Raw genomic sequence first — 12,387 nt, 5'->3', positions numbered from 1 at the left:
AAAATACAGAGAATTGAGTTTGAATTGAACACTTGATATACAATCAGTGGTGTTCACAATACAATACAGAAAAGACTCTAGACTTTGAATTTCTAAGATGTATCAAATCAGTGCAGAAATTCAGTGTGCTTTGTAGAATCAAATTGACAGAGTTTTGGCGCTTTTGAACTTATGTAAATCTCTATTTTATCTTCAAGTCTTCACTCTTTTATATAGAGGCGTGAAAGAGACGTTGAGATAATCAGCACGTCTAAAGAGTCGTTTGAAATCCTTTGATTATCCACCAGTGATCTTTTGCCTGATTTGGGTGTAGTCCTTTGAAGGATAAACTTCAAATTCATTCCCATCTTGAGTTGTACAAATTCTGCAGGCATGGCTGTTGTTTTGTCTTGTAGCGTAGACAGAAAACAGAGTAGTGGAGGTAGTGGTTGTACACTTGTACTTTGTCAACTCTATTAAAGAGAGACAAGTGCTCAGTGCTTTCCATATATCCGTTGATACCTCCCTTTCAGTTCTTCGTTCTTCTTTGATAAGACTGAATTGAGAATCAGCAACTTTGAATCTTCAGTTTGATTAAAGGATCAAATGTAGCTTCTGGTGAAAATATTGCTTCTGATGAAAACTTTTGCTTCTGATGACTTTCTGCTTCTGATGACGTCATCTCTTCAGGAGCAGTTTAGCTTCAGGAGCAGTTTAGCTTCAGGAGCAGTTTTCTTCAGATGCTCAGAATTTCTTTTTCTTTCCATTGTTCTTCCAAGACCTATTGAAATAACTTGAGTAGCCTTTGGTCCTGTACACTTGAACAATTATTAGTAATAACCAATTGACAATTTTTAATACCTTGTTATCATCAAAACTTAATAAGGTTCTTTGTGAAACACATTTTGTTCCAACAATCTCCCCCTTTTTGATGATGACAAACAATAGTATTTAAAATGTTCAATTGTTGTTGATCTAATTAATAAGTTGACTACTGGGACAGAGGTTTGTAAGCTCCCCCTGAGTCTAATAGATCTTTAAGGTGAGGTTTGTAAGCTCCCCCTAAGTTCTATTCTTATTAATTAAATTTCAATAAAATACTCATAAAAAAAATCAAATTCAGAGGTATTTAAAAGAAATGTAGAAGTTGTTATAGTAGGGCTCAGTGCCTTAAAAATACTATACATTTACTCCCCCTTTTGTCATCAACAAAAAGAATAGAAACAAAAGAAAGAGTATCAGAGCAAAACAAAATAAAAACATAATAAGTATCAGAGCAAGAAGTATCAGAGCATATGACATTAAAATCAATAAATATCATTAGAGTTAAAAAATAGAACATAATATTTACAAATGAAGGTTAAGGTACAAAGATAAGACTACACAGAACAAAAGTAAAAACAAGCTAGAGTTGGGTGTGCAACTAAGGTTGGGCTTGCTTATACAGCTGTTCTAAGAGATACTTGATCTGTTCATCTTTCTTCTTAAGTAGCTCATCCTTTTCCCTCATTCTTCTTACATGCCCAGCATGAATTCTTGCAGCTCTTGTGATATACTCTTCTTCAGGATAGAAAGGAGTGATGTCCAGAAGAGGTACATAATTCAGCTCTTTGTCCTTAGCTGCTTCATGCATATCATCCAAAAGCTTCTTCAGCATTGCAGAGTGAGATGACACACATTTGGTTCTGAGTTGATCCAGCAACTCATCAAAGCTCTTCTGAAGATCCATCCACTGATCATAATAGTGAATAGGAGGTGCAGGAACTGTTCTGCGAAGAATCAGTGCCTGAATCTCATCACTAAGTCTGATCAGCTGTTCCTCTATATACTCAGACTCTAGGATATGGTCAGGGATGGGTGAAGGTTCAGTTTGAGTTGTATTTGATGTGGTTGGTTGGTCAGAGGTTAAGTCTATTATTGTGGGTGAGTTTGGTTGTTGTTGGTCTGTTGTTTGATGGTCAGAGGGTATTGTTTGATGGTCAGGAGCTGTTTGGTCAGAAGCAACTTGTTCAGAGGCAGTTTGCTCCTGAACAGTTTGCTCAGGGATGGTTTGGGTTTCTGTTTGGGTTTCCAAAACAGTCTTTTCAGGAACTGTCTTAGAGGCCTTAGTGGGTGTTGGTTGCATTTCACCACCTAGATGTTTCTCTAAGTTGTGAAGGGTTGAGGATTCTTGGTGTTGGGGGGTTTCTGAAGTAGTTGCATCTGAAGCTACTTCAGAGGCTTTTTGTGTGGTTGAGTTATGTGGTGAGTTTGTTGTAGGTTCTGGGTTTGGTTGAGGTTGTTGTACACTAACAGGTTCAGGATTATCTGGAAAGAGTGGATGAGTAGGAGGCAAATTGAATTTCTCACAAAGTTTAATTCTATTCTTAGAAAATTCTATTTGAGTTTGCTCCCAGTCAAGTGTTCCTAAATCTGTTAGTTTGGTAGGTTTGGTTTTTAGAAGCTTGTCTATGTGTTGGCTAAGGGGTTTGTCATCTGATTCTGTTGATGATGAAGAGGGTGAAGAGGGTAGAGATGGAATCTGAGTATTAGTTGGAGCATTAGATGGATTACCTGAAGACTGAGCTTCTGGATGAACTGCTTCTGGAGCTTCTGAAGTTGGTTCTGATGAAGTTGCTCCTGAAGCTTGCTTATTCTTCAAGGCTTGAGAAAGCAGAGTTGCTCCATACTTAACAGTTTCTAACTCTGATGATAAAGCAGCAATGTCAGGAGTAGGCACATACCCTGCAGCCTTGAGACGTTCATCCCTTTCTTTCTCAAACAACATCTTCATCCTTTTCTTCTCGGCTATCTTGGATGCAGCAATCTCCCTAGTATACTGCTTCATTTCTTCAGTCATTTCGAAGCTGGGCATGACTATGGGCTCAGAAGTTGCAGTCCTTTTTGCTTTCTTAGGGCTTGAGTCTTCATCCCAGTTCTCTTCCAGTTCTTCCATCATTTGTTCCCTTCTTCCTTCAGCTGTCTTCAGATTTCTTGTTAAATTAGACCTCTTCCTTTTGATGGTCTGAAGAGCAGCTTCTCTTTTCCTTTTGGGACTTGGAGGCTTTTCAGAAGCAGCTTGTTCAGAAGCAGGCTGTTCTGCTGTTTCTTGAGTGCTCCTTGTCCTTTTCTTGATAAGAGGGACATCATCCAAATCCTCCACTTCTTCCTGAATGGTGGACATAGCAGTTTTTTCTTTCATAGCTTTCTGATGCTTCTGAGCACCCTTCTCAGTAGCATCATCAGCTAGATACTCTTCCTTGGTGATCTGCTTCTTCTTGGACTTTCTGCTTTTGGCCACAGGCAGAGCACCACCATACATTTCATCAGGGACATCCTTTAAGCTGATTTTCTTGTTGTAGGTTGTGTAGAAGTCCAAAATGTATGCCCTTTGAACATCCAGAGGATCCTTCTTGCATATGTGTATCTCATTAGAGACTAGATCAGATATGACATCAGATTCATGCATATCTGAATCTAGTTTCTGGCAAGTTGAGACCAGCTTCATTTTGACCAAGGTTGCCCCATTTATTATCTTTCCTGTGACTGCTCCCAGCTTCTGATTGTCATAAATGCCCACATCCTTTAGGACACTTAAGATTCCTCCTTCCTGGAAAATTATGGAGAGCAGCCTTCCATAAGGAACGAACTTTCTGTTCTCCATCTGGCTCTTCTTGAGTTCCTTGATCATGTACTTAAACATGTACTTGGGAACATTCATTGTTGTTTCTTGAGTGATGGTGTGATGCAGAAAGACCTTATGACCAAGAGAGGGTTGATCATTTCCTCCACCTTTGGGAAAAATGTTTTCATTCTGGATCTTCAGCAGCATTTTCTTTTCCATGCTTAAGGTGCTGTAAGACTTAGCATCCTTTGATCCGTAAATGGTGTTGTTAACAATTTCTTTCCAGGGGCTTGTTCTTGGATTTGGAATTTCTTCTCCATCATACGTTCCAGAAGCATCCCTTCTCATGGCTTGAGCAATCACGTGCTCATTGATGGTGACTGGAATGCCCATGACAGATGATCTAATCTCAGTCCCTGTGAAGGGAAGTAGACCCATCTCTTCTCTGGTCTTTCCCTCCATGGTAGGATTAACCAGGATCATCTGAGCTTCTTCCTGTTTTGCAGCAACTTTGTCATACACTGAAGCTCTAACCCAGAATTGTCTTACCAGCACTTCATAAATGGGACCATTGAGAAGACTGAAATAACCCATCAATTTTTGCTTCTTGTAAAATTTTACCAAGTCGCATCCATGGTGAGTTAGAGAAGCGAAATCCACTGGATTTTCCGCTTGAATAATTAATTCCCATTCTTCGATTGACATGGTTCTTCCCTTTATCTCATATGCAGGAGCTTCTCCTTGTTGTTTGTTTGATGATGAACCAGTTGCAGAACTTGAAGAAGCCATTGATATGAAGTGGTTTTAGGGTTCTAAAGAGTTTTTGAGAGGATGAGAGAATGCGCTTACGTTCGCAGAGGGTTGAGAAGAAAAATAGAAAGTGTTTGTTGTGAAGTGAGAAGTGTGTGAAATGACTTAGTGTTTTTATTAAAACGTTTGTAATTCAGAGGGGACAAACAAACACAGCATTAATGACAAATTGGGGGCGCGTGTAAGTACGTCAAAAAGCGAATAAAAACATCATTGCCCTTTTTGTTATACTCCAATACAAATAAACCACGTCAGAGACTCTTCAGAAAACTACCTTTTGGGTAATGAGACAGCTGTTACATAAAGTAACTTCCACCGTTCCCACTAACCAAGCTATTCAGAAGCAAAGAATAACACTTCTGAAGTTTTAGTGCTGACGTCATCTTCAGAAGCACATTTTCCTCAGAACCTCAGTTAAGAGCTTCTGATGCACCAAAATGCTCCTGAATAAACTTCAGAACCAAACTTCTTATTCAGAGGCAAGCAATTTTTCAATCAGACACAAAATGAATGTTCAAATTTTTCTTAATAAAATCAAATCTTTCAACAGACAAAGGTTTTGTAAATATATCAGCCCATTGATGTTCAGTATCAATGAATTGTATATCTAAAATTCCTTTTTGAACATAGTCTCTGATAAAATGGTGTTTGATTTCAATATGCTTGGCTCTTGAATGTAGAATTGGATTCTTTGACAAACAAATAGCAGCAGTATTATCACAATAAATGGGAATACTGTTAGCATTGATCTGATAGTCTTCCAACTGATGTTTCATCCAAAGCAGTTGTGTGCAACAACTTGCAGCTGAAATGTACTCTGCTTCTGCTGTAGACATAGCAATAGTTGCTTGTCTTTTGCTTGCCCAGGATATCAGATTCTCTCCCAGGAATTGGCAATTTCCACTGGTTGATTTTCTTTCAATCCTATCACCAGCATAATCAGCATCACAGAATCCAATCAACTTATAATCTAGGGATTTCCTATAAAGGAGTCCAAGATTAGTTGTTCCTTTCAGATACCTGAAGATTCTCTTAACTGCAGTTAAATGAGATTCTCTAGGATCTGATTGAAATCTTGCACACAAGCATACACTGAATAAAATATCAGGTCTAGATGCAGTGAGGTATAACAGAGAACCAATCATACCTCTGTATAGCTTCTGGTCTACTACTGTTCCAGTATCTTCTTTGCTTAAGGTGCAGGTTGGATGCATTGGAGTGTTCATCACTTTACAATCTTCTAGCTTGAACTTCTTCAGAAGCTCCTTTGTATATTTTGTTTGATGAACATATACTCCTTCTTTACTTTGGTTGATTTGAATTCCCAGAAAGAATTTCAATTCTCCCATCATACTCATTTCAAATTCATCCTGCATTAACTTAGAAAATTCTTTGCAAAGAGATGCATTAGTAGAACCAAATATTATATCATCAACATATATTTGCACAATCAAAATATCTTTCTTAAGAGTCTTTCTGAAGAGTGTTGTGTCAACTTGCCCTCTTTCAAAATCATTTTTAATTAAGAAATTACTTAGTCTATCATACCAAGCTCTGGGAGCTTGTTTCAAGCCATATAGTGATTTCTTAAGTTTATAAACATGGTCAGGATGCTTAAGATCCTCAAACCCAGGAGGTTGTTTAACATACACTTCTTCTTCAATGACTCCATTAAGAAAGGCACTTTTGACATCCATTTGATATAATATTATGCCATGATTAATTGCGTAGGATAGAAGTAACCTGATTGCTTCCAATCTTGCAACTGGAGCAAATGTTTCAGTGTAATCAATGCCTTCTTGTTGACTGTAGCCTTGAGCAACAAGTCTGGCTTTGTTTCTGGTTACTTCTCCTTGTTCATTCAGCTTGTTTCTGAATACCCATTTTGTTCCAATAATGTTCTTCTGAGAAGGTTTGGGTACCAGATCCCACACATCATTCCTTTGGAATTGATTTAGCTCTTCTTGCATAGCTAATATCCATCCATCATCTGAGAGAGCTTCTTCAACGGTTTTAGGCTCAATTATTGAAAGCAGTCCTATTAAAGACTCTTCTTGTCTAAAATGTGATCTTGTTCTTCTAGGACTATCTTTGCTTCCAATGATTAACTCCTCAGGATGTGAAGATTTGTGCTTGAATTTAGGTTGAATAACCTGCTGAGTGTTATCTTGAAAGTCCTCAGAAGCAATTTCATTCTGTGCTATTGGGCTAGGTTCTGCTTCTGAATTAGACTCAGCTTCTGGAGTGATTTCAGCTTCTGGACTAGATTCAACTTCTGTATACTTTTCAGAATCAGAAGGTTGATCAGATTCTGATGCATCTTCAGAATCAGTTGTACCTGCATTACTTTCACTTTGCTCTGAAGTTTTACTTCCAGGCTCTCTATCATCAAATTTTACATGCATAGATTCTTCAACACATTGTGTTTCTGAATTATACACTCTGTATGCCTTTGACCTTTCAGAGTAACCTAAAAAGATTCCTCTTTGAGCCTTGGCATCAAATTTCTTCAGATAGTCTTTAGTGTTTAAGATGTAACAAGTACATCCAAACTGATGAAAGTAAGAGATATTGGGTCTTCTTCCTTTAAAGAGTTCATATGCTGTTTTCTCCAACATAGGTCTGATATAGATCCTATTTTGAATATAACATGAAGTATTGACTGCTTCTGCCCAAAAATGTTTAGCTAAATTGTTTTCATGGATCATGGTTCTGGCCATTTCTTGTAAGGTTCTGTTCTTTCTTTCTACAACCCCATTTTGTTGTGGAGTTCTAGGAGAAGAAAACTCATGGAGAATCCCATGTTTTTCACAAAAAAGTTCAAATGGCTCATTTTCAAATTCTCCACCATGATCACTTCTGACTTTCAAAATTTTCAATTCTTTTTCAGATTGTATTTGAGTGCAGAAGCTGCTAAACACTTCACATGCATAGTCTTTACTTTTAATGAATTTTACCCAAGTCCATCTGCTGTAATCATCAACAATGACTAATCCGTATTTACTTCCATATAAAGATGCAGTGTTAACTGGACCAAAAAGATCAATATGGAGTAATTCTAAGGGTCTGGAGGTTGATATAATGTCCTTAGATTTGAAAGAACTTTTCACAATTTTCCCTTTCTGACATGCACCACAAAGTGCATCTGAATGATAATCAATGTTAGGCAATCCTTTGACCAGTTGTAACTTGCTAATTTTAGAAATTAATCTCCAATTAGCATGTCCCAACCTTTTATGCCATACCCATTTTTTATCATTCATTGACAGAAGGCAAACTACCTTCTGATCAGCCAGATCAGAGAAATTTATTTTATAGACATTCTCAACTCTCTTTCCCTTGAATGTAATGGATTTGTCATCCTTGTTGACTAGTGTGCAGTTGGTCTTACTGAACGTTACATCATACCCATTGTCACAAAATTGACTAATGCTCAATAGGTTATGCTTCAGACCATCTACTAGCCACACATTATTAATTGAGATGGAGGAATTACCAATAGTACCTGTACCAATGATCTTTCCAGTTTGGTTGCCACCAAACTTCACTTCTCCTCCATCTTTCATTGTAAGGGTAAGGAACAAAGCTTTCTCTCCAGTCATGTGCCTTGAACATCCGCTGTCTAGGTACCATGACCTTTGTTTCTCTCTTGCCCTTAAGCACACCTGCATTTTTGGCCAATTCAGATTTAGGTACCCATATCTTCATGGGTCCTTTTGGGTTAGTTTTGGAGGTTTTACTTTTCCTCCCTTGTACCTTAGGGTGAATGCTGAGTGGCTTCTGATCATTCAATACTTTAGGTTTGACACCTTTTGGTATTGTTTTCTCAGAAGCAGTAGCTGCTTTGTTCTTCTGATCCTTTTGTTTTGGAATTTTAGATTCTGGTTTAATCAGATTCTGATGAACAGGTTCTGATCTTTTCAGAATTTTAATCTTTTGACTCTTAGGATCAGATTTTGTCACTACCTTGATCTTAAGATTCTCTGGCTTTGATGTGATCTTAGCCTGTGAACCTGAAGCTTCAGGTTTTGACTGAACAGCAGTTATAGCATTTGTACCTTCAGGCACAAAGGTGGATTTCAATCCATCCTTGATACAATCACAGTAGCTCTTGAGACTGTATTCTTTGGATTTCTCCTCAGAATATCCAATCCCTTTACCTTTGTTCTTGTATGTGCTGTAGATCATAGAAGCAACTTTGCTTCTGTCTATTCCAGCCATAATAAAATCATCCAAGGCAATCTCATGTTTATTGCCTGAACCTTTATCACATTTTTCTTGTAGCTTCTGACAAAGACTCTTGAGTCTATCTTCATATGTTGTTGATATGAGGTTAAACCCTTTGAGTTCTTCTTCAGAAGCTTTCAGTTCCAATAGAGTTGATTTTTGTTGTTTCATCAAATCAACATATTTTTCTTTTAAATCTGTCAACTCATTGGTTCTGTGTTCAAACAGTGATAAAAGTTCTTTTAGAGAATCAACAAGTTCTTGTCTAGGGATTTTGGAATATACCTCATTTTCATCTTCTGAATCTGATTCAGCTTCTGATACTGCTTCTGATGATACTGTTGCCACTAACCCAACGGCTGCCTTAGTATCATCATCAGCTTCTTCTTTATCAGAACCAGATTCACTATCCAAATCTTCCCAGGTCGCCATCAAGCTCTTTTTGATTTGCTTTCTGAATTTACTGGAGTTGAAGCTTGATTTCTTGGATTTGCCTTTAAACTTCTCCTTCTGAAGATCAGGGCAATCAGCAATGAAATGACCAGGCTTCTTACAATTGAAGCATCCCTTCTGATCTTCTTTCTTGAAGTTCTTGTAGCTACCTCTCTTGCTCAAAAATTTCTTCTGCTTCCTTGCCAGATACTCAAGCTTGTTGGACAGCATAGCCATCTTTACAGATTGATCTTCATCAGAATCTCCATCAGGTGATTCTTCTTCAGATTCACTGGCTTTGTAGGCTTTGGAAGACTTTGAGGTCTTTCCTTTAGATGGTAAAGCAATGGATTTACTCTTCTTAGAGGTTTCATGCTCATTTAAACTCATTTCATGCACTTTGAGTGAGCTAACAAGATCTTCAACACTTAAAGTATTTAGATCCTTAGCTTCCTCAATAGCAGTTACTTTGGGTCTCCATCTTGAAGGTAAGCTTCTCAAAATCTTACTAACATGATCAGAAGCAACATAGCTTTTCTTCAGTATCTGCAATCCAGAAACTAAAGTTTGAAATCTTGAGTACATTTCTTCTATACTCTCATCATCCTTCATTCTGAAAAGTTCATACTGATGAACTAACATCAAAGCTTTAGCCTCTTTTACTTTCTTGCTGCCTTCAAAGTTTGCACATAGAGAAGCAAACATGGCCTTCGCAGTAGATTTGTCACTCATTTTCATGTATTCGGTGCGAGGTATAGAAGCCACAATGATTCCTCTTATCTTGTGGTGTTTCTTATAAAGCTTCTTCTGAGCAGGAGTATGTATTCTTCTGTCTATAGCAGCTCCTTCTTCATCCAAATCCAGATCATCAACTCCATCTTCCAGTATATCCCATAGCTCTTCATCCAATCCCATGATAAAGCTGTACATATTAGTTTTCCACCATGAAAACTCTTCTGGATCTCCATTAAACTTTGGAGCTTTTCCAGAGTCTGTTTTCTTGTCAGCAGTATCATAGTCATGCTTGACACTTGTGTATTTTGTAGTAGTTGATTCCTCATCTCCAGACATGTTTTTCTAATAGATCTTGAACTGTAACACGGTTAAGTGCTGTGATAACAGAGCAGGCTCTGATACCAATTGAAGGTTATAAAAACACAAGAAGGGGGGGTTGAATTGTGTTTTCTTTTTCTGTCTAAAAATTCTTCTTCTGATAAAACTTCAGAAGCAGTTTGATTGCTCCTGATGAAGTGATCAGAGTCAGATTGCAGCGGAAAAGAACAGAGCAGAGAAAAGAAAGACAAAGACACAAGCAGTTATCCTGGTTCCTTCCACAACACGGAAGTAGTCCAGTCCCCCTTGCACTTCCAAGGAGATTTCACTATAATCACAAGATTACAACTGCTCAATACTTTCAAAGTATGAGACTTCACAAAACAATGCTCAAGCACACACGCAAGAGTCTTCCAATGCTCAAGCACTAAGCAAGAGACTTCTAATGCTCAAGCACGCAGGCAAGAGACTTCTAATCAAACAAAAATACAGAGAATTGAGTTTGAATTGAACACTTGATATACAATCAGTGGTGTTCACAATACAATACAGAAAAGACTCTAGACTTTGAATTTCTAAGATGTATCAAATCAGTGCAGAAATTCAGTGTGCTTTGTAGAATCAAATTGACAGAGTTTTGGCGCTTTTGAACTTATGTAAATCTCTATTTTATCTTCAAGTCTTCACTCTTTTATATAGAGGCGTGAAAGAGACGTTGAGATAATCAGCACGTCTAAAGAGTCGTTTGAAATCCTTTGATTATCCACCAGTGATCTTTTGCCTGATTTGGGTGTAGTCCTTTGAAGGATAAACTTCAAATTCATTCCCATCTTGAGTTGTACAAATTCTGCAGGCATGGCTGTTGTTTTGTCTTGTAGCGTAGACAGAAAACAGAGTAGTGGAGGTAGTGGTTGTACACTTGTACTTTGTCAACTCTATTAAAGAGAGACAAGTGCTCAGTGCTTTCCATATATCCGTTGATACCTCCCTTTCAGTTCTTCGTTCTTCTTTGATAAGACTGAATTGAGAATCAGCAACTTTGAATCTTCAGTTTGATTAAAGGATCAAATGTAGCTTCTGGTGAAAATATTGCTTCTGATGAAAACTTTTGCTTCTGATGACTTTCTGCTTCTGATGACGTCATCTCTTCAGGAGCAGTTTAGCTTCAGGAGCAGTTTAGCTTCAGGAGCAGTTTTCTTCAGATGCTCAGAATTTCTTTTTCTTTCCATTGTTCTTCCAAGACCTATTGAAATAACTTGAGTAGCCTTTGGTCCTGTACACTTGAACAATTATTAGTAATAACCAATTGACAATTTTTAATACCTTGTTATCATCAAAACTTAATAAGGTTCTTTGTGAAACACATTTTGTTCCAACAAAATTTTCAATCCGTAACAAACGAACCATATATTAATTTACATTTATCGAAAATAAGTTTTATAATGTGTAGGTGATTTTATCTTACTTTGGGTCTATTTGATACAATAGAACAACCTTCATATGAGTTTTTCTTTTTTGGTAATCCAATAAAAAATGACAATTAGTTCAATATCTATATTAGTATATCAAAATAAGTTTTATAATGTATAGGTGATTTTATCTCACTTCAGCTCTATTTTATGCAATAAAACAACCTTCATATGAGTTTTTCTTTTTAGGTAATCTAATGAAATATGACAATTAGTTTAATATCTATACCAATATATAAAGACGTCTATTTGATTTCGGCATCTATTTGATTTATGTGATGATCGGGATGTTACTGTAGCGGAGAAGCGAAGGATAGGCTAATGGGTATATTGGTACAGGTTGTTGGTTGAGATGTCGACTGTTTGCTCAGGAGGAGGAGCAGTTGGCTGATTGTGTTTCTATTTTAGATAACATTTTTTGCCGGATAATGTTACAAATAAATGGATGTGGATTCCTAATTCTGTTGACGGTTACATGGTCGGAGACATTTATCAAATTCTCACCCAATCTGAGTTGCCTCGGCGTGTTAACTTCATTATGACATTATTTGGAACAAGCTTGTGCCTCTGAAAGTATCGTTATTTGTTTGGAGATTTTTAAACAAAAGGATTCCAACGGAGAATATAATCAGCTTCATCGTGGAGTGGTGGGTGGTTCTAAGCTTGAATCTATGCTTGGGAGGTTGCAACAAGGAGGAAACAATTAATCATTTGTTTCTTAGGTGATATTTTTCGGCAGTATTTGGCATCATATTCATCGACGGTGAAGAATTTCAATGGGAAACCCAGCTGATATTGGTGAATATGCTCTCC

This window comes from Medicago truncatula, chromosome 3 (assembly GCF_003473485.1).
Source record: "Medicago truncatula cultivar Jemalong A17 chromosome 3, MtrunA17r5.0-ANR, whole genome shotgun sequence".
Lineage (NCBI taxonomy): Eukaryota > Viridiplantae > Streptophyta > Magnoliopsida > Fabales > Fabaceae > Medicago > Medicago truncatula.
The sequence above is the reverse complement of the archived record's forward strand: the minus strand, read 5'-3'. Positions refer to the sequence as shown.